Below are 19,741 nucleotides of genomic sequence, written 5' to 3'. Positions count from 1 at the left end.
TCTTCGCATGAAAAACTTCAAGATGGGGTTCAAACATACTAGTAAGCAACCCATTACAAAAATCTTCATCCTGACACATGTCACTGTTGCATGGAATGCTATTAGCATCATGAATTGGTTCATCATTTACAACATCCAGTTGGTCAATTATTTATTCATACAAAAGGTTGGGAACCAAATGAAGAACCCCCTTATGAACATTGTGACAATGAAGTGGTTGGTCCATATCTATATCAACATCAAATAAAATATTAGAAAATTTTCTAAAGATACCATCCATCCTATCATCATAATCATCTTCATCAGAAAAAGAAGAAATTGAAACTGGGCTGGAACTATCCTCAACATTCCATGTTTCACAACCACAAAATTTCATCCTATGACCATCATTTTGAGAATCAAGATAGTCATACTTATCTTGCCACAATTGATCTTCTTTACCAATAGAACACTCATCATCAACCAAAGACTAAAAATGAATATCACTACCATTTACTTCATCTGATGAATTTCCAGCATGTTCACCTAAATTTTATATCACAAAACTATCTATTAAATCAGCATGTTGTTCATCAAGTGTGTAAGCATTCAGTTCACATTCCTTTTCTGAAAAATCCTCTTCACCACATTTCAGAAGGTCTTCATTCATAACTCTAAGGCTCTCCAACATTTGAACTTTCTTATCCACAACTTCAAGAGCTTTGCTAAGTTATGCAATTGTTTGCAATTGCACTGCACTTTGTTGTTCAATGTGACATTCTTTAAAAATATGTTGATCAATGTGGGTTGTATTTTCATTGCAATCATGTGTACCATTAAAATTTTTTGAACTAATTTTGTGCACAAATTTCATATTAGAAAGATCATCAACATGATTACAAGAAGTGAAATCTGAAAATACTCTCACTTCATCTTCAACACAATCAACATTATCAATATCTATATGAGGATCAACCATTGTTTGCACGAAATAACTTTGATTTTCATTTGGAATTAAATTATCGGTGTTTCCAGCACAAGTATGAACACCAAAGCTCTGAACATTACTTCTCACTTCACACTTAATTGCAACATTACAAGCACTATGGTAGCAAACACCGACAAATAAAAGTCCTTTAGGAATACCATATTTTAAGTTTTTCTCTATGTCAAAAGACTGATGTAATGTCTTTGTCTCTTTATCCCTCAACATGTAACTCATCTTACTTCCAAAGGTATCCAAATAAATCACTAAAGACACTTTGTCATTTAGTCTATACCCTTGTGTGATCTCAGCCAGTGCTTTGGAAAATTTGACATTGAAGGCTAGAACTAATTCACCTTCCTCAACTTTAATCTTCATCAACTTCCTCAGAATATCATTAAAGTTTATTCTCTCAAAAAATTTCTCGAGAAAAGATGCAACTAATTCTTCCCATGAGGGAATAGAAGCTTCCTGTAAAAATGAGAACCAAATCCTGGCATCCCCTTTCAAACTCTGCACAAACAACTTCATGCAAATATCCTCATGATCGATATCATAGTCATTCATTAAATCAACAAAGTTTTGCACATGCATTTTTGCTGATTGTAACTGGTCCCCATTAAACAATAGTAAGTGCTTCCTAATGTCACTTGGAATTTGATTCGGGTAACCAGGTATGATATCAAAACAAAATGGTACATAACCTTTAATAGAGAAATTTCTACAATAATCCATTACTAGCTGCAACCTTGCTTGAATACATTCACTATTTTTAACCAATAAGAATTATTCCAGCTAGAGTCTACCTTCCCTATTATTCAAAATACTTCACCACATGCTTTTAAGCTGACATGAGCATGCAACCTAACTTATTCTTTTTCCTTCTTAGTGTTGAAACTCACTTGGTAAGGAACAAAATTTCTTACAATCTTTAATACCAATTTTGGCAAACACCAGGATATTGCAGCTGCTGCTCTAATATTTGGTAAGATATTTCTTAGATATTCTAACATTGTACACTGATCTTCATATAGAGTCACCACCTCCTTCATGGAGGAAAATATCTTCAATAAATTTCTGGAATCCCCAATAGAATCACACTTCCCTTAAATCAGCTGCAGATAAAATTCTCCAGGCTTGACACAAACATCATAAATAAATTTTACATGTAAACACTTTCAAACTCTTTCCCAAAAATTGGATAGGCACAACTCCATGATTCGATTTAACATGAGTTGTTACAACACCTCCCCAACAGAGTCGCCATTTTTGTTGGTGACTCAGATGGGATAATCTCAACTATATATTAAGAAATTTTTTCTTAACTAGAGATTCTCAACAGTTCGTTCTTCTCCAACAGACTCGCCATTTTGGTTGTTCTAAAAAATGAGTAACCAAGTTCACCTGCAATTTATCTATGAAATAACCAATTTCAATCTATGAAGAACTTCAGGACTTGGACAACATAACAAGGATCTAAATCCTTCTAATCTTCAGGCTCTGCAAAACCTAGGTGGGTGTACCTTTGATGCATTGAATTAGATCCATTACACACAAGACAACATCAACAGAAAGTAGATGAATCTCAAAAGGCTCAACAACAAGGAGGTTACTGCAGATGGGCTAGATCTACATTGACATCTCAACTAAATTGGAGCATGAGATAGGTGGAACATTACCATAGAACAAAAAGCAAAAGATATTCTAATTTGATTTTAAAAATCTCCAAGAATCCCCAAAATCTGCAAGACTAGTGCCTTATCCAAGAGCATGGAGTCATACATCAAACTGTAAATGAAAAACCTCTACTCCAAATCCATCTTCATCATTAAATATTCCTGCATTAATGCCTTAAATAGATGCATTACTCAGCTCATTCACAAAAATATCAGATCCAAAATATGAACCCTATTTTATTAATGTTTGCTTACAGAGTTTAAATTCTTCCTTGAAGAATACCTATAAACAAGTATTACACTCACAGACACAGTTGCTAATGATAAACTTGATCCTCCTTGAGAATCTGATTTGAATAAAATAAAAACACATCTCAGAGACAATTTTGTGTGAATTTATGCATGCCTTAAATACATATAAACCTGCAACTAGAAACACTTACAAAAAGGATCATACTCCATTGTTTGAAAGAAGACATCACACTGTATAGATTTAGAAGAAAACTGAGAACCAGAAACACAAAATTTTGGAGCCCTCTCACAAAAATTCTGGAATCCTTACAAAATGAGAAGAACTGAGAATATAAAGAAGAGGGAAAAAGATCAGATTTACATAACAAAATGCCAAGTGTCATCTTTCCTCAACTCAAAAAATTATTTGCATCATTCCATTGGAAACTTCTCTCAAACCATTTGACATGTGTTGAAACTGATTGCAGAAACAAACTTCTCATTCTGTGAGCTTTCCAACGACATATAACACTTGTATATTTGGGTAAAAAATAACCCCTCAACCATTAATCTTGAATACAGACCTATCATTTAAATCTTTGCATTTTTCACTATAGTTGGAGCTATACATTTAATTTTGATTTTAACCTTTGCTGTGCATCTATCGATGCCATGTGTCACAATTTGATTCACCTGGAATCCACCTGGGTACCACCGAACCTGCCACTTGACTGCCACCTCACCTTGAGCTGAACCCGCCACTGGACCTAGGCCCGCCTTGTTGCCAAGTCGCAATGGGTAATTGTTGAGAAAATTTTCTTTGCGGTCCAGTGACCACCGTTAGATCAACTCCAACTTGCTTGACCTTTAATATCCATTTTGTTGCAAAATTTAGGTGCCTCGAGATGTGTGCGTGTGCATGGGGTCCACTAGGCATTGAACTTCCACTTGCCAAAATCCTTCAAGCTCTTGACACTATAGATATAAGTGTTCTTGTATTCAATATTTAGAAAAACCCCTTCACTATCAATGTGGGATAAATGCATTTACACATGCCCCTGTCACCATCAATGTGTTCTGCGATGCCAGGAGCATTTGCTTGAAAGTTTTTTTGTTTTAAACCCCTACCCATACCATGCAGGGGGGATGTTGGTTCTGGTCATGGAATTAAGATTTACACCTACCAATTAAATTTTCTTGAAGGTTTCAATGGCCTTTACCTCACGTGTGGGAGGGCTGGGCTTTAAGCCTGCCAATGCATTTGCTTAGAACTTTCTATGGCGTAACCTAACTTCCACCTCATGCGCAACATTGAGAGGACTTGGCAACACACCTGCCAAATCCATTTGCTGAAAGCTTCAAACACCTTAGTCACACAAGGAGGAGCTAGCAAGGGTTGTAGAATTTGGTTTTACTCCTACCAAGTGCATTTTCTTGAAACTTTCTTCGGCATTTTTCAATGCCAAATTGGGGGGATGCATAGATTTAAGCTTGCCAATTACATTTGTTGAAAGTCTCTAAGGTAACAACACATGGGAATGCTAGCAATGGTCTTGGAATTGCATTTACGCCTGCCAATTTTATTTGCTTGGAAGTTTCTTTGGCCTTTTCAGCCACCACACCACACCCACGATAGGCAAGGAGAAAGATGGAGAGGCACGCAAGGGGAGGGGTCAATACACCTGCCAATATGCATTTTCTTGAAAATTTCCAAAGCCTTATCAACATGCTTTTCACTTTTTCCACTTGATGACATGTATCAAGAATTTCAAATCTTCACTCTAAAAATGACTTGCTTAGCAGCATTTCGGATATATATCCATTGGTCCATATATAACAAGTCAAATGAAGTTGCCTCCCAGTTTCCCACCGGCGAAGAAATCTTCCTTTGTTCTTTATCCAGTCACAAGAATGAAATGAAATCATTTCTCAATAAAACAAGTTGCAAATGTGGGTCGAGCTAGTACTGATATGCATTACTATGAATTAAGACCATTTCACCATAAAATTAATGCATGGGCATGAGCCAGATCGAGCCCCAAAATAGGCTTGACTAATTTTTTTTTGGTTTGAATTCAATTGAACTTTGAAATGCCTCAGGACACCCTTCTTACACCTCTGGAATTGATCGACATAGTTTTCTGATCACTGGAACTCAATCTGCAACTGTTAGACAAATGCGTCACATTTCACATTTAAACCCAAAGAGACATTTCAAAAACTGGTCAGAACACCTTCGTGGACTTTACAAACTGATAGGCGTATTGTCTAATATACTAGCATTCACTCTGCAAAACCATTCCTCATGATGAATCTTGGGTGATGAGATATTAATTTTTGAAGTTGATTAAATGTCTCTATCAGCATTTGAACCTGATAAAATCCAAGTGCAAGGACCTCAAAGTGTACACATTTAAAAATATCAAATGGTCTCCGTGGGTCCCCAAATATGGGGCATAGATACTTTGAAGTACAAGGAAGACCATGGAATGATCATTTTTACCGAGAAGCTGATAGGGTACAAATGGTGAGATCATGAAAATAGCCACTTTAACAGATGTAACACCGAAAGTGCAGAAAACTGAATAAAATGGCTCAAGAAATCATCTTGGAAAACTGATGAAACGGATTGGTAGGAGCTTTAAACTGGAAACATAGCTTTTATTTCATACTAGTAGTACCTTGGAAGAAATATTCTGACATGAAATTCATCTAGGCATGTCTTACACATATGCAAAGTGGTGCTTTGACTAGCTGTTAAAACAGGGACTTATGCAAATAGTACAAACTGCAAACGGATTGAGCTTTCCAAACTGAGAAAATGGACTCATTGGGACTTGAAATTTGGCATGTGGACTCACCTATATGCATACAATTCAATTCACTTTGAATTTCAACATGACAATCTACTGGTCATGAAATGCAAGGCCTCAAAGTAGGCCACTTAATAAAATCTGAATTTGTGCATAGAACAACTTTTAGTCCACCCCTTGAAATGGGAACTTGATAAACAGATCTAAACTAAAATCTAAAAGTTGTAGAACACTGCATAGGCTAAATGAAAGGTGTACAACAAGTTTCCAAGGCCTTAGCCCTTGATAATCAACTGGCTCCATTTTACCCTTATTCGAACTAGGCCATTCAAGTGGAGATTTTAAGTGCTATCTTGAAGTGTAAGAGCAAAATTTTGAAATGGGCCTCTCAAATTCACTCAAATTTATGAGTCCCAACAATTCTACCTCAAGAAAAACCAAAAAATCAAGGGTTAGGGTATTTAAGCATGTCACGAAAATAACAGAAGGAAGGCAATGAATACTGAATATAGTTAATAAGCCAATACTAGCATCTTAGTATATACCTCGGAACTAGTTATCAACACAAAGACTCCCTTATTCATCTCATAGAAGCAAGCAAGTAACGACATATCCTAGTACAAAATCAGATGGTGAAGACCTTAGATGTCTTTTGCAAGAAAATAATAAGACACCACCTGCGAGTATGATGCCCGAAACAACTTCACAAGCAAATATAGTGACAGAAACTAGATCACCACCTACAAATGCACCTAATCCATGGATTTTGTCAATACTTTTACCAAGGGAAACAAGTTTAGCTCCACCTAATGAGTCAGATGAGGAAAGATTGCAACGTCTAATAACATGTTTGAGAAGAGTTTCTACCACATTCAGAAGATCATCAAGCCAAGAACAAATTCTATTACAAGAGCAAGATGAGATAAGTGACACAACCTCAGATAGTGGAACATATATAGAAATTATGACAAATTCTCATGACTATGAGTTTCTATCCATTCAAGATAATAGCCCACAAACAATAGACACAACAAATGACATTGTCTATGAAGATGTTCATAATAACTATATTTGCATGATGTCAATCACTTCTCTAGCAGACGAAAGCAAAGAAAAACCCCTTGCACATTCACATCTAATTGACTGGGGGAAAGCAGAGGAAAAATACTTGAAAACATCAACTCTAATAATTGAACCATGTATGGGAGACATCAAGCTCCTTTCTCAAGGAGATACTAAAGGACCAACACAAGATGATATGATGACATGACAATATCTTGCTATAGAAGAAAGTCCAAGTGCTAAGAGAGTAAAAAATATCAATCCAAGTAAGAGAGGTTGTGTTATTACAGAACATCATCATAATCATGGAACTCTTCACCCAAAGCAAATTGATTGGCATCCAATTGACTGGGAACCCCAAGTACTACCAAAGATAGAATGGACCAATAATGACAATACCATAATATAATTTTGGGGTAATGTCTATTTAGAGGAAGATATGATGACATCTCTTGAAAACAGAAGCACAAAATATCAATAGGTTCAGGTGACATTTCTCATAGATATGATGCCTGATACTAAGGAATATTATGGGAACAACTTTAAGCAATGGGAAGAAAAGATAAATTTAGAAAATTCTATACTTTCATCCCCCAATGCTTGGAGTGCTACTACAGAGGAAAACTACATCTGTGAAATATTGTTACCAACCACACCTCAATGGTTATAAAATCTATGAAATGAACAATCATTTGCAACACACTGCACAATAATGGAGGGAGATCCACTACCCGAACCCATGAACAATATTCACCTTAAAATATATCATTTCTAAGGGATGGGTTTATTTAAATTTTCAAGTACTACATTTGCATATTTCTTTACTACATCGCATCACATATCTCTGCATCATAGTTGAATTTCATATTGCACAATGTCTAGCTACATATCATTATTGCTTTCACATATAGCTGCATCAATAAACAAGGTGGTTGTCTGAGTCATTCACCTGGCTGCACTAAAAGGAGCAAAGGTTATATCATTTCCTAGATACTTGTTCATGAAGTCTTTAGGAGGTCTTTAATCATTTATCTTCAAACGTCACCTTGTGATTGAAGCTTTATCCATGGTTGAGTAGATGTTTCACTGTTGCTCAAGCCTTGTTACTCAAAATTTGTTGATTGCTATATATCACACATTAAACAATAAACTCTTAGTCATTATGGATACCTAGCTGGTCATGTGGCTAGTGAAAAATATAATATTCTACTTCAGCACCGCTGTAATCGTCATACCCAAGTAGGTTTCATTACTTACAAGTCAATGCAAGAAAATTAAAAAAAAAAGGAAAAGTTATGCCAAATATCCATCTCAAGGCAAAATAACACAGATATATAACTGGAACATCATACAAAAATGTGCAATAAAATCTTGACTATGGGAACATACGAGTAACTCCATCAAAGCTATGGATGCCTGTTAGAAATGAAGCAATATTCAAGAGATTACGGTCTATAACCTCGTCGGAGCCCTAAAAGCTTGTTGGAAACGAGGCTCTATCTAGGATGCTTTTGAAGTTAGAATAACTCATGTAGCTAGCCACATAGGATTCTAAGGGTCTTTGATGGTTATAAGAGTCAAAATAAACTCAAGTGCACACACATGGGCAAAAGGGGATCAAAGTTTCAAGAATTCATGGATAAGTTTTCCGCGCCTCCATTTATAAATCTTGATTACATAATGTGTTAATATTGGATGATCTAAAGTCTTTTGAGAATGGATTGAGCCCCTATCTCTAAAATATTTCACACCTTTAATTCAATTAGTGCATTTTAGAATGAAAGACGCATACACTCACCCTTGTTCGAATAGGAATTGCATCTTCATCTTGCATCTTGCATTATCACAACTCATATCAAAAATTTATTATCTACATATGCATCATCATGTCATTATAGGTCTACATACTTGAGGGCATAACTGCAAAAATCCTAAAAAATTTGTAAAAAAGTCCTAAAATAATCTTAAAAATCGAAAAATGATCCTGAACAAAATCAATCAAAAACATATGCAAAACACACACAAATCTTAAAAATCGTAAAAAGTCCTAAAAAACCCTAAAAATCAGAAAAAAATCATGAACAAATACCAAAAACAATTGAAAAACAACAAAATAAAAAACATTCGAAAATGATCCACAGAATCCTAAACATCGAAAACACATCAAAACAAACTAAAAATAAAAAATAATCAAAACTTGCAATAAAATGTCTTGTGAGAAACAAATACCCTAGCAGATATCCAACAAACACGTCACACGAAGTTAACCAAAAGAAATAACTATCTTATAAAAAATTTGTAACAAAACTAACCAAGTCTTACCAATTGCTAATATCAACATCAACATGATCATTATCATGTCTTAGATAGAATCAGATACACTTGAAACCATATAGATCAGTCTTAAATAGGGTCCAAAACTTTTGAAACCAGACATTATCAACCATCACATCAAACAAATCAAAGAAAAGGAACAATCAGTTTAGCTTCTGAAATTTGTCTAATTTGGTTTTATCTTTTATCAATTGGCGAAGATCATATCTCTATGCTACTCAAGGATGCCCAAAAAGTGATTAGAGGAGTCATGATGGGCATGACCCTTTACTTTGTTTGCTATTTTGTGGTGTGAACCAATGAAGTTCTAGGGCAATTTCTCTAGTGGGTGTCTGTGATAGGAGCATTCAGTCTGTGATTGCAACATACCTTGACCCCTAGTGAAATTCCTAGAATGGAGGGTTCATTCCTTGTTTGCTACGTGTTTGTTTCTTGTAATGAGATATTTATACATCCTGGATCCTTATACCTTGGTGTACTAAGCTTCATTGTTACATAATAAGGCTCAATGATGATAACATATTGCACTACAAATAAGGTAAAGAAGAGTACTCATCACTATTATTAGTATCATATCATATCAATTTTGCTTTCACGTTATCATAGTTGATTCTTCATTTTCTACTATCTCTTCATCATCTAATCCAAATCTATCTTCCTTACTAACACTTCTTCTAAATCAAGAAGAGATCCACAAATCAAATTTAAAAAATGATCAAATTAAAAGGGCTAATTCACTATTTATAGCCAAAATTAGGGTTTTTACGTCTCCAATGACTGCGGTCCAACTAAACTTTAATGCACTTGTAGCACAGTCAAACGAACTCAAAATCAAATAAAAATTTGTACAATTTCTCACTACCATGGTATAAAAAAAATGGTCTCAATTTCATAATTTTTTGACCCCTTTTTCTGAGCGGCCATATTTACACTATAAAGCATCACTAGGGCATACTGGGGTAGAAATTTTTGTTTTCTTTGAAACAATGTCATTTCAACATTGTGTCAAAGATGGGAAAATGTAGACACTGAAAAATGTCTTTTTCATCATGTACTCATTATTCGTACTAATTAATTAAGTAATTCTTTATTTCTTCAATTATTTAATTAAGCTAATTATTCTTCTAAATTGACTCAATCATCATTCAACTTCTATTCTCTAATTAGTTAATCAATTAAACCTATCTCAGATATTAATTAAATATTACTTATTTAATTAATTACGATTATTTCCTTAATTAAATAATCTTTATTTTTTAATTGATCACATTTCTAATGTTTAAATAATTTTATTTTAATTATTTAAATTAATTAATTTATTCTTCCAATCCCCGAAATTCAAATTTCAAATAATTGTTGGGATCCAAGAACATTGAGAGGGGGGGGGGGGGGGGGGGGGGTGAATCAGTGTTCTACCGATATGAACGGTTTTTTTTATCCTTTTATACCATGCATATATAAACCGGTAAACAAATAAACATATAACAAGAAGCAAATAAACCATCCACATAAATGAACACCATAACACACAAAATTTATACGTGGAAAACCTCAATGCGGAAAAACCACAGTGGGATTTGTGACCCACAATATCAGTTCACTGGCCATATGAAAAGATATTACATATAATAGGGGCCTGCACTTGTAGGAAGGCCCACTGCCTAGAGCATACTGCTCATCACTAAAGAGCCTCAATGACTACAATCTTTCTGCTAAAGTAAATTACTAAAAAATGAACTCAAGAATGCATCTGCTATGCCAAATAGAGTTCTGGTTCTGTCTCTGCTCTGTACTAGTTCCTAAACTCTGAACTGATACTGATATCTCTTCCCCTCCAAGAATGCTTTCCAAGCTATCTACAGACCATTGCATGATATAACACTCGCATACAAAATGATCTCCATACATATATTTTGCATCATAAAGTTCTTCTATATTCTCCTATATCCACACATTTCATATGTCTATTCTCATTACAAAAATAACCTAGCAGACTGACCTATATACCTATTACAAATGATATGCCTTATGTTAGCTTACAATACATTTACAAAGATATTCAATGTCGGCCTTGAAAATATTTACAAAATGATTTATTAAGTAAATCCTCCTTGATGTCAGCTTTTAATGAAGTATTGATGTCGGTGCCGGTGTACCCCTGAATGCTCCAAAGCCGATATCTACCGGTATATGCTTCCAAGTGCCAGTTTATGACTTCCATCAGATCTTGTTGCTATCAATGACAACAAAATGAATCCAATGAGCGTCAATTGCCAGCAATCTCCCACTTTGGTATTGATGGCAACACTCATGTGAAAAATGGATTCCCTACCGGTATGCTCCCTTTGAGCAATAGACTCCATTTGATATCCTTCCAATGTGTTTCTCTGATGTTTTTCACATATGTGCATACTCCCCCTTTGACATTAATGCCAAAGACCGGTGAAAGAATTGAAAGAATAAAAGAATACTGTTAGTTTCACTAGAGGTTAGTCATCTTCAGGATTTCCAGGTATGCCTTTTGTAATAACTAAAGATACGTATCCCAACTGGATTTGAAAGTGTCAGAAATAGATGCAGGTCCACTTAGTAATTGGGCAAGTGTTTCCTTCTCTTGGATATCTGTTGGTGTGGGTTTATCTATCATGCCCATGCACTGTTTCTTATGAACACCCAATGAATCTAGTCTAGGACTTACCAATCCTCTTAGATTTCTTTCTCTTCACATGATTTTATCTCTCTCCTCAAAAGAAATAAAATGGCTCTCTAAGGACAAAATTTGTTCATCAACAGATGTGGTTAGTGTAGTCAATTCATCAAAAGAATTAGCAATTTTAGCCATCTTATCATATAACTCCTTCAATATGCTATCTGCATTAGCCATAAGACTTTCTATGTTACAACACACTCTGTAGATATTTGTAAATTGTTTTAAACAAACCCCAATAGGAATAAGTTTGTCCTCAATTTTATTCTTCTCTATTTCTATAATCTTATCAAAAGTTGTTCTTTTTGCTGCTGTGAAATTATCCAAATCCTGTCTATCTACAATATGCCTCAGAGATTGAAAATTGTTTGAGATGTGCTTTGTTAGAGTCTTGAGCTTACCGGAAGGGCTTGCTCCATCTTCAATCTGATAGTTAGGTATTAGTCTATGCGATATTGAGACCGATTGGTCTATTAATCCTTTATCTACAGTCCCTTCCTTCCATAATTTCTGAGTAGCCATCATCATCAATTCAGTTGGACTCAACTCAAAGGCTGATTTCTTCTCGACCTGAGAAGTGTCAATTGCCAAAACCTTTGTTGGGCAATTAGTTTTACTTGTCGGTATGGACTCAGTTGCTTTTACCTTGTCCATCTCAACCTCTTTTGCACTGGTGTCTTCGGTACTTGGTGCAGTGTCAGTTACTATCAGTGGAGTATTATCCACAATATTTCAGTTTCCTAAACATTGCTTTGCTAAAAAATGGCTTGTGCTAGTAAAGAATGTACACTCTCCTTAGCTGGCAGTTGTGTTTGAGTATCTATAGTTACTGCCAGTTGTGTCAAAATAGGAGTTGGACTACCCAAAATACCTTTCCCTTTTGATTTGTCAGGAATGGTGGAAGATGTTGCCCTTGCAAATTCTTCCTGAGATGTGTGAAAGTCTAGGTTTTTTTGAAAGAATTTGGTCCATCCCTTACTTGTCTCATTCATCACCTCATTTAATCTCCCCATCACAAGGCTTATTTGTCAGGATTTACTATTGAAAACTATCCTATTTGTAGTGTCTATACATCTTTTCATTTCTTCATTATTTACACCACCACATAATTCCAAAAGTGCAACTTCTTTGATCTCCCTATCTCTCTTGACAACATCAAGTCTCCTAGCCTCAAGCTTATTATACAAGGATAAAGGTATCTCCTTCAAGATTTCAATTAAGGGTTTCTTATAAATGTCTATATACAACAAAATAGCCCCTTCTAATTCATTTTTCTCATTCTCTTCAAAATCTTCATAATACTTTGGTACATTTTTCAATATTCCATCTTTTGTAATTTTATCAATAATCTCAACACAAGTCATTGTGGTCTTACCAATTCCAGTATCATCACCCTTCTTTTTTTTGCTTGTGGTTGTCTACTGATTTATTGCATTTTTTGGTTGGCTTTAGTTTTTTGGCTGGGTATGCACCCATGAACCCTAGGTAGTTGCTTTTAAGTGGTTATGTAAAAGGTTCAAGCCTATCTTGCTTCAATCAACCAGGATTAAAATAGATGGATTTTGAGGATTTACATATTTGATTTATGGATGATGTAAGAATATGCTTTTTTTTTATATTACTTAAATATTTGTTTACTCATAAGAAATGATTCATTTTTATTTATTAATATAAATTTAAAATTTTAGTTCACTTAAAAAATAAAAAATATGTAATTCAAATGATAATAAAATAGCATATGTATATTAAATAAATTTATATAATAAATATAGGAAATATAGTTCTCAAAATATTTATTTATATTTTCACATGATTAAAAAATAAACACCTCAAAAAAATATCTTTCAACATAATTAAAATATATATTTATTATGTATCAATTATGTAATGTATAAATACTAATCCATAAACAACAGAATCAAACGTCATGAAATCTACCCAACAAAAATAATAAATATTGTCCCAAGTCTTTCCAAATGGCAACCATTACTAGATAGTAGCTTTGCATGGAAAAATGACATAACAAAATCCTTGAAAACATTAATGATAGAAGTAGACATCATTTGCCAATATAAAACTAATAATTTACAAATATATAATTATTAATTAATCTATAATTTCCCAAATTAATAAATAACCAATATATTGCTATACCTCTTCTTTACTTAGTATGGGCAGATATAAAAGTAATTTGTCTCATTTCTGCTCCTAATCAACTTTATTTGCCCACAATCTTTCTCCAACACTAAATTTTTTGTTCTTGTTTCAATTGCATGAATCTTACTCTAGGCATTGAATTTTAAATGCTTTTGGACATTGTAGAAATAATATATATTTATTATGCTTCTTCAAAGATAAAGTTCTTATGTAACGATTTGAATTGGTTTAAATATTTAATAACAAAAAAAATTAGATTAGTTTTAGAATAAAAATCTTTAACAATATATAAAAAGAAATATAAAAGTTTGAAATTCTTACAAATAATTGTCTAAATAGTAGTTTAAGTAGATCATGAAAAGTAAATATTAATATAATTATTAAAATAAGAAACATATATAATATCTATAGAAATCGTTAGAACATGGGAGCAGCGGGAAAGGCGGGAACGACTGGTTTGAATTTGAATGGAGTAGGAGCGGGAAGATCAGGCAGTGATGGTTCCAGAGGTTACCAAGTGATTTCCACCATGGGAGAAATGGAATCTGAAACTTCTGATGATAGTCTCAACGAGACTTGGGATGGAGGCACCTTGCCGATACCACCAAAAGAAAAAGCTGACTCTACTGTTTTACCTTGTGGTGGGGAGGGTCCCAGGAAGTCTGCAGAGAATCTTAGGAAACCTGAATCTCTGGATTGCAACATGAAATGGTCTACCTTGTTTGGGTCAAACCTCAAAGGCAAGGCTATTGCATGTGTTTCCCATAAAGTGGACCCGAAGTCTGGTTCATGTTCCATCTCTATTCCAGATTGTATCGTGGAAAGGAATATGACTAACTTGGCCTCTATCCTGGTTGGTAAGTTTATTGGCCCTCAGCCTAATATTGAAGCTATTAGGGATTGGGTGGCCAATAAATGGAAGGGAAAGGGTCAGATTGATGTGGTAGACATGTCCAATGGTTTTTTCTCCTTATCCTTTGCCTGTGAGGAGTACCTTCAATCTATTTTGGCAGGTGGCCCTTGGATGTTAGGCAAATCATCGTTGGCTCTCAAGAAATGGGAACCACGATTCAACCCAAAGGAATGGGAATGTAATGAGGCTCCTATCTGGGTGTGGCTACCAAGTTTGCCTATGGAGTTCTGGGCGAATAAATTTTTGCTGGGATCGCAGCATGCTTTGGTGAGCTCTTTTTGGTTGACCCAATTACCTCTACTAAGAGGTGCCTAGTGTATGAAAAAATAAGTGTGAATATCAAAAAATCTGCTAATTTGCTGAAGGAGATTGACCTATTCTAAAAATTAGGTAGATGGGTTCAGAAAGTGGAGTATGAATCTATTCCCTTTGCTTGCTTCCAATGTAAAAAAGGTCGATCATTGCGCCAGGGAATGCCCCTCTAATCTTAAGCCTAAGAGGACCTGGAAGAAGAAAGATGAGACAAATGGGGTGGACATGTTGGATTCCTTACCCTTGGTTCCCCTTCCATGTTTGGATTCCTTGGACATGTTGGGAAAATTTGAAGCATGGGGAGATTTCTTGTGGGGATGAGTTTGTGTTGGAGGTCCATGGGGATCTGGACCCCCCCATCCACCTTGTTATTGAAGTAGGTAATTCATCAAAGTCAAGAATTTAGGATGACGAGACCCAAAATGATGATAATCCAAATCCGTTTATTGAGGTTAGAGCTAAGACAGAAAAATGAACTCCCCAAATGGTCATAACTCAACACCAACTTCTAGTGGAGTTAATACTAGAAACCGACAAAAGGAGGATTGTGGATCTGATTTGAGAGTAGTGAGGAGACCACCCAATGCGATTAGCAGAGACAAACATAGTCAGGCATCCATTGCTGATGGAGTCCAGAGAACACTACATGACATGGGGATTGGTTCCCCCCACCCAGTCAAATGAAAGTCATCTCATGGAATATTAGGGGATTTAATCATCCCCACAAGCATGATCTTCTATCCAACCTAGTTAGAGATCATAAGCCGTATATATGTCTTGTTCAAGAAACCAAAATGCCTTGTTGTAGAGTGGAAAAGATCAAATTGGTTATTTTTAGAGAATGTGAAACTCATTGTGTTGATGTCTATGGAGCTTCTGGTGGTATTGCCACTTTGTGGAATCCTAGATGTTTTACAGGTAAGATTGTTTTTACCTCTCCTAATCACATTGCCACTAGATTTACTAGTCAAACTGATGGGTCATCTTGGATCATATCTAATATTTATGCCCCAAATGGGAAAAAATGCTAGAAAAATGCTCTGCTCTTCTATCATTAATGCTAGAAAGGCCCTCCCTAATCAAAAATGGATTTATTGGGGGATTTTAATACTCCATTATCTAGTATGATAAAGGCTAGTGGGATGCCTATTTCAGATGAAAGTAGACAATATTTGGCGGATATGATTAACTCTTTGGGCTTGTTAGAACTTGATCTCCTTGGGGATAAATTCACTTGGTCCAACTGAAGAAGTGGGGGGGACCTCATCCAAGTCAAACTCGACAGAGGTATTATCTCTCATGAGTGGATTCATGATGCTTCTTGTATATTAAATGCATTATCCAGAATTGGCTCTGATCATTTCTCGATTAGTAAGTGTATTTCCCTTCTGACCGGGAGGAAAGCCTTCCCCTTCAGGTTTGAGAAGATGTGGCTTTTAGCTTTAGAAATACATGACAATATTTCTAAATGGTGGATTATTGACATTCATGAAACTGCAATGTTTAGAGTGGCTAAGAAACTTGCCAATGTCAAGTTCAATATTCAACTCTGGAATAAAGTATCCTTTGGCAATATTTTTCAGATAAAAGAGAAGCTTAAGAAATATTTGGATGATGTCCAGACTTAGATTCAAGATGTGGGGTATGATCCCGTGATTATGGATAAAGAAGTTGAGTTACTTTCCAAAATTCATGATATCATTTCCAAGGAGGAGGAATTATGGAAGCAAAGGTCCAAAGATTTATGGCTCAAATATGGGGATAGAAACATAGTTTTTTCATATGACAACTCTCAAGCATAGGTCGTCAAACAAAATGAATAAAATCTTGGTGGATCATTGCTGGATTAATAAGCAGGAGGAGTTGAACCAGCAAGACATTAGATATTTTTCTGCTCTTCTTTCGGATGATGGTCCTCTTGATGTTAATTCTCAAGATGAGATCATGTGGGATTTTTGCAGTATAGTCTCCTAGGACATGAATAAGGAGCTAACCATAATTCCATCCCATGATGAGATTAGACCTACGGTCTTTTCTTTTGAAGGTAATAAAGTTCCTGGCCCTGATGGTTTCCATATGTTCTTTTTTCAAATTTTTTGGCAAATTATTGTCTCGGATGTTGTGGATGTTGTGAGAGAGTTATTTGGCTCCATATTGCTTCTTAAGGAGCCAAATGCCACCTTTTTTGTCCTAATCCCCAAGAAACCTGATGCTAGTTCTTTTAAGGACTTTACAACCTTTAGTTTATGTAACTCGATCTATAAAATCTTCACTAAGATCATTGTGTTCATGCTTAAAATAATTCTTCCCTCTTTAATTTCGAGGCATCAGAATGAATTTGTCCTTGGTAGACATATTTTGGATTCTATTATTGTTGTTCATGAGAATATCCACTCTTTGTCTGTCAATAAGAAGTCGGGTTTCTTGATGAAGTTGGATCTTCTCAAGGCTTATGATCGGGTCAATTGGAATTTTTTGTTTAAAATGCTTCAATCTGGTAGCCATTTCATCCAGCGTGTCAATCAGTGTGTTACCACTCCCAAATTCTTGGTTTTGATCAATGGTTCGGTGTATTGTTTCTTCTCAGTGTCGAGGGGTATTAGAAAGGGGGATCCTCTCTCCCCGTTTCTTTTTATTTTGATGAGTGACGCTTTCAGCAAAATTATCCAAAGAGATATCAGAAAGAGCAACCTGATGGGTTTATGACCTTCATCCCAAGCTACTATTTTCTCCCACCAATAATTTATTAATGATACGATGCTGATGGGGGAAAGTTTGATTAAAGAAGAAAAACTCTTAAAGTTATCCTGAATACATATGAGAAAGGATCTAGGAAAAAGATTGCCAATATTTTGGGTTGTAAGATGGGTGCTCTCCCAGATTTGTATTTGGGTCTACCCTTGTGTGTGGGACCTACACCAGATTCCTTTTGGTCTAGTCTGATTGATAGATTTCAAAATAAGATGGCTAGCTGGAAAGGGGCTTTGTTAAGTCAAGTGGGTAAACTTCAGTTTATCAAGGCCTCTCTTTAGAACCTTCCTGTCTATGCTACGAGTCTTTAAAATCTTGGCCAAATTTGTTGATAGAATGGAAAGAATACAAAAGCACTCTCTTTGGTCAGGTACTAAATCCAAGAGTAGGCTTCATTTGGTCTCTTGGGATTAGGTTTGTTTTCCCAGAATTAGGGGAAGTTTGGATATTAGACATTTGAAAGACTTCAACATAGCTTTAATGGCTAAGCAACTTTGGAGATTTTTGAAGGAGAATAATGAATGAATTGATATTTTCAAGGACAAATGCCAAATTCATGGTTTCTAAAGAATGCTGGAAAATTATACCCTCTCAACTTCAGTGTCTAATCTTTGGAGCAACTTCTTCAGCTCCACCCCCATTATCTATCAAGGAAGCCGATGGGTTCTAGGATGATTGGTGGACAGGAGAGTGACTGTTGGCTGATTCGATGTGGGCTTCTAGATTCAAAGATAAATGCATTAATCTGATTGGAACCTAGGTCGAGGATTATATCAGTGATGGAAGTTGGGTGTACCTCAAAAGATTTGATGCTCCTCTGCCTCCTCTGTATTATTGGTTGAACCTGATCATCATTCCCTCCTCTCTGGTGGAAGATGTGGTTATATGGAATGGTTCTACCTCTAGGCAATTTTTGGTGGCGGATGCTTTCGGAATCATCACTGGGTCTTTTAGTCCTCCCCCCTTTTGGGCTGGAGTTTGGAATAAAATCTCAATTCCTAAAATTAATATCTTCTTTTGTTTATTCATGCAAAACAAGATCTCTACCATTGATAATCTGTAAATGTGGGATCCCCATCACTAATAGATGTTTTCTATGTAAAGAAGAAGATGAAAATGTTGATCATACCCTCTTACATTATTCCTATGTCAGGGACATTTGGGCCTTCTTTCTCAACCTGTGAAATATTAATTGGATCCCCCTGATTCTATTCAGAACGTTTGGTTCCAATGGAAGTGCCCTTATGGCAACCATGCAATTGGTATTTTATGGAACTTATCCCTACCTCATATTGCCTGGGGTATTTGGAAGGAAATAAATAATAGGGTTTTTAGAGATATGGAGTCCAATGCTCTTGTTGTGGCTATTAGAATAACGAATGCTATTAAGGAAAACTTTCTTAATTACTGTCCTGGTAGGAAAAATGATCCTCCAATTGAGTCTAACTAGGAGGAATGGGAAACTATCAATAACTAGCAGATATGCTAGAATATATTTATCTCAGTCTATAAAATTAAACATACCAGAGAGAATGTTTCTTAGCATCCGCCCCTTTGGGGTGGATCAAAATTAATATCGATGGGGCGGCCCAAGGAAATCCTGGGCCGATAGGCTATGGGGGAGTGGCGAGGAATCATTTGGGTTTGCTTTTCTTCGTGGTGGTGCTCTTTTTGGGCACCCAGACTAACCATTTTGCAGAGGCCAACACCGCCTACATAGGACTACACATGGCAAGCAAGGAAGGGTTCTGATGGGTCTAGCTGGAAAGTGACTTGCTTAACATTTTGAAATGCATTAGGAGTAGTACGGAGCCTAGCTAG

This window comes from Cryptomeria japonica, chromosome 9, assembly GCF_030272615.1.
Source record: "Cryptomeria japonica chromosome 9, Sugi_1.0, whole genome shotgun sequence".
Classification (NCBI taxonomy): Eukaryota; Viridiplantae; Streptophyta; class Pinopsida; order Cupressales; family Cupressaceae; genus Cryptomeria; species Cryptomeria japonica.
This window is presented reverse-complemented; position numbering follows the sequence as displayed.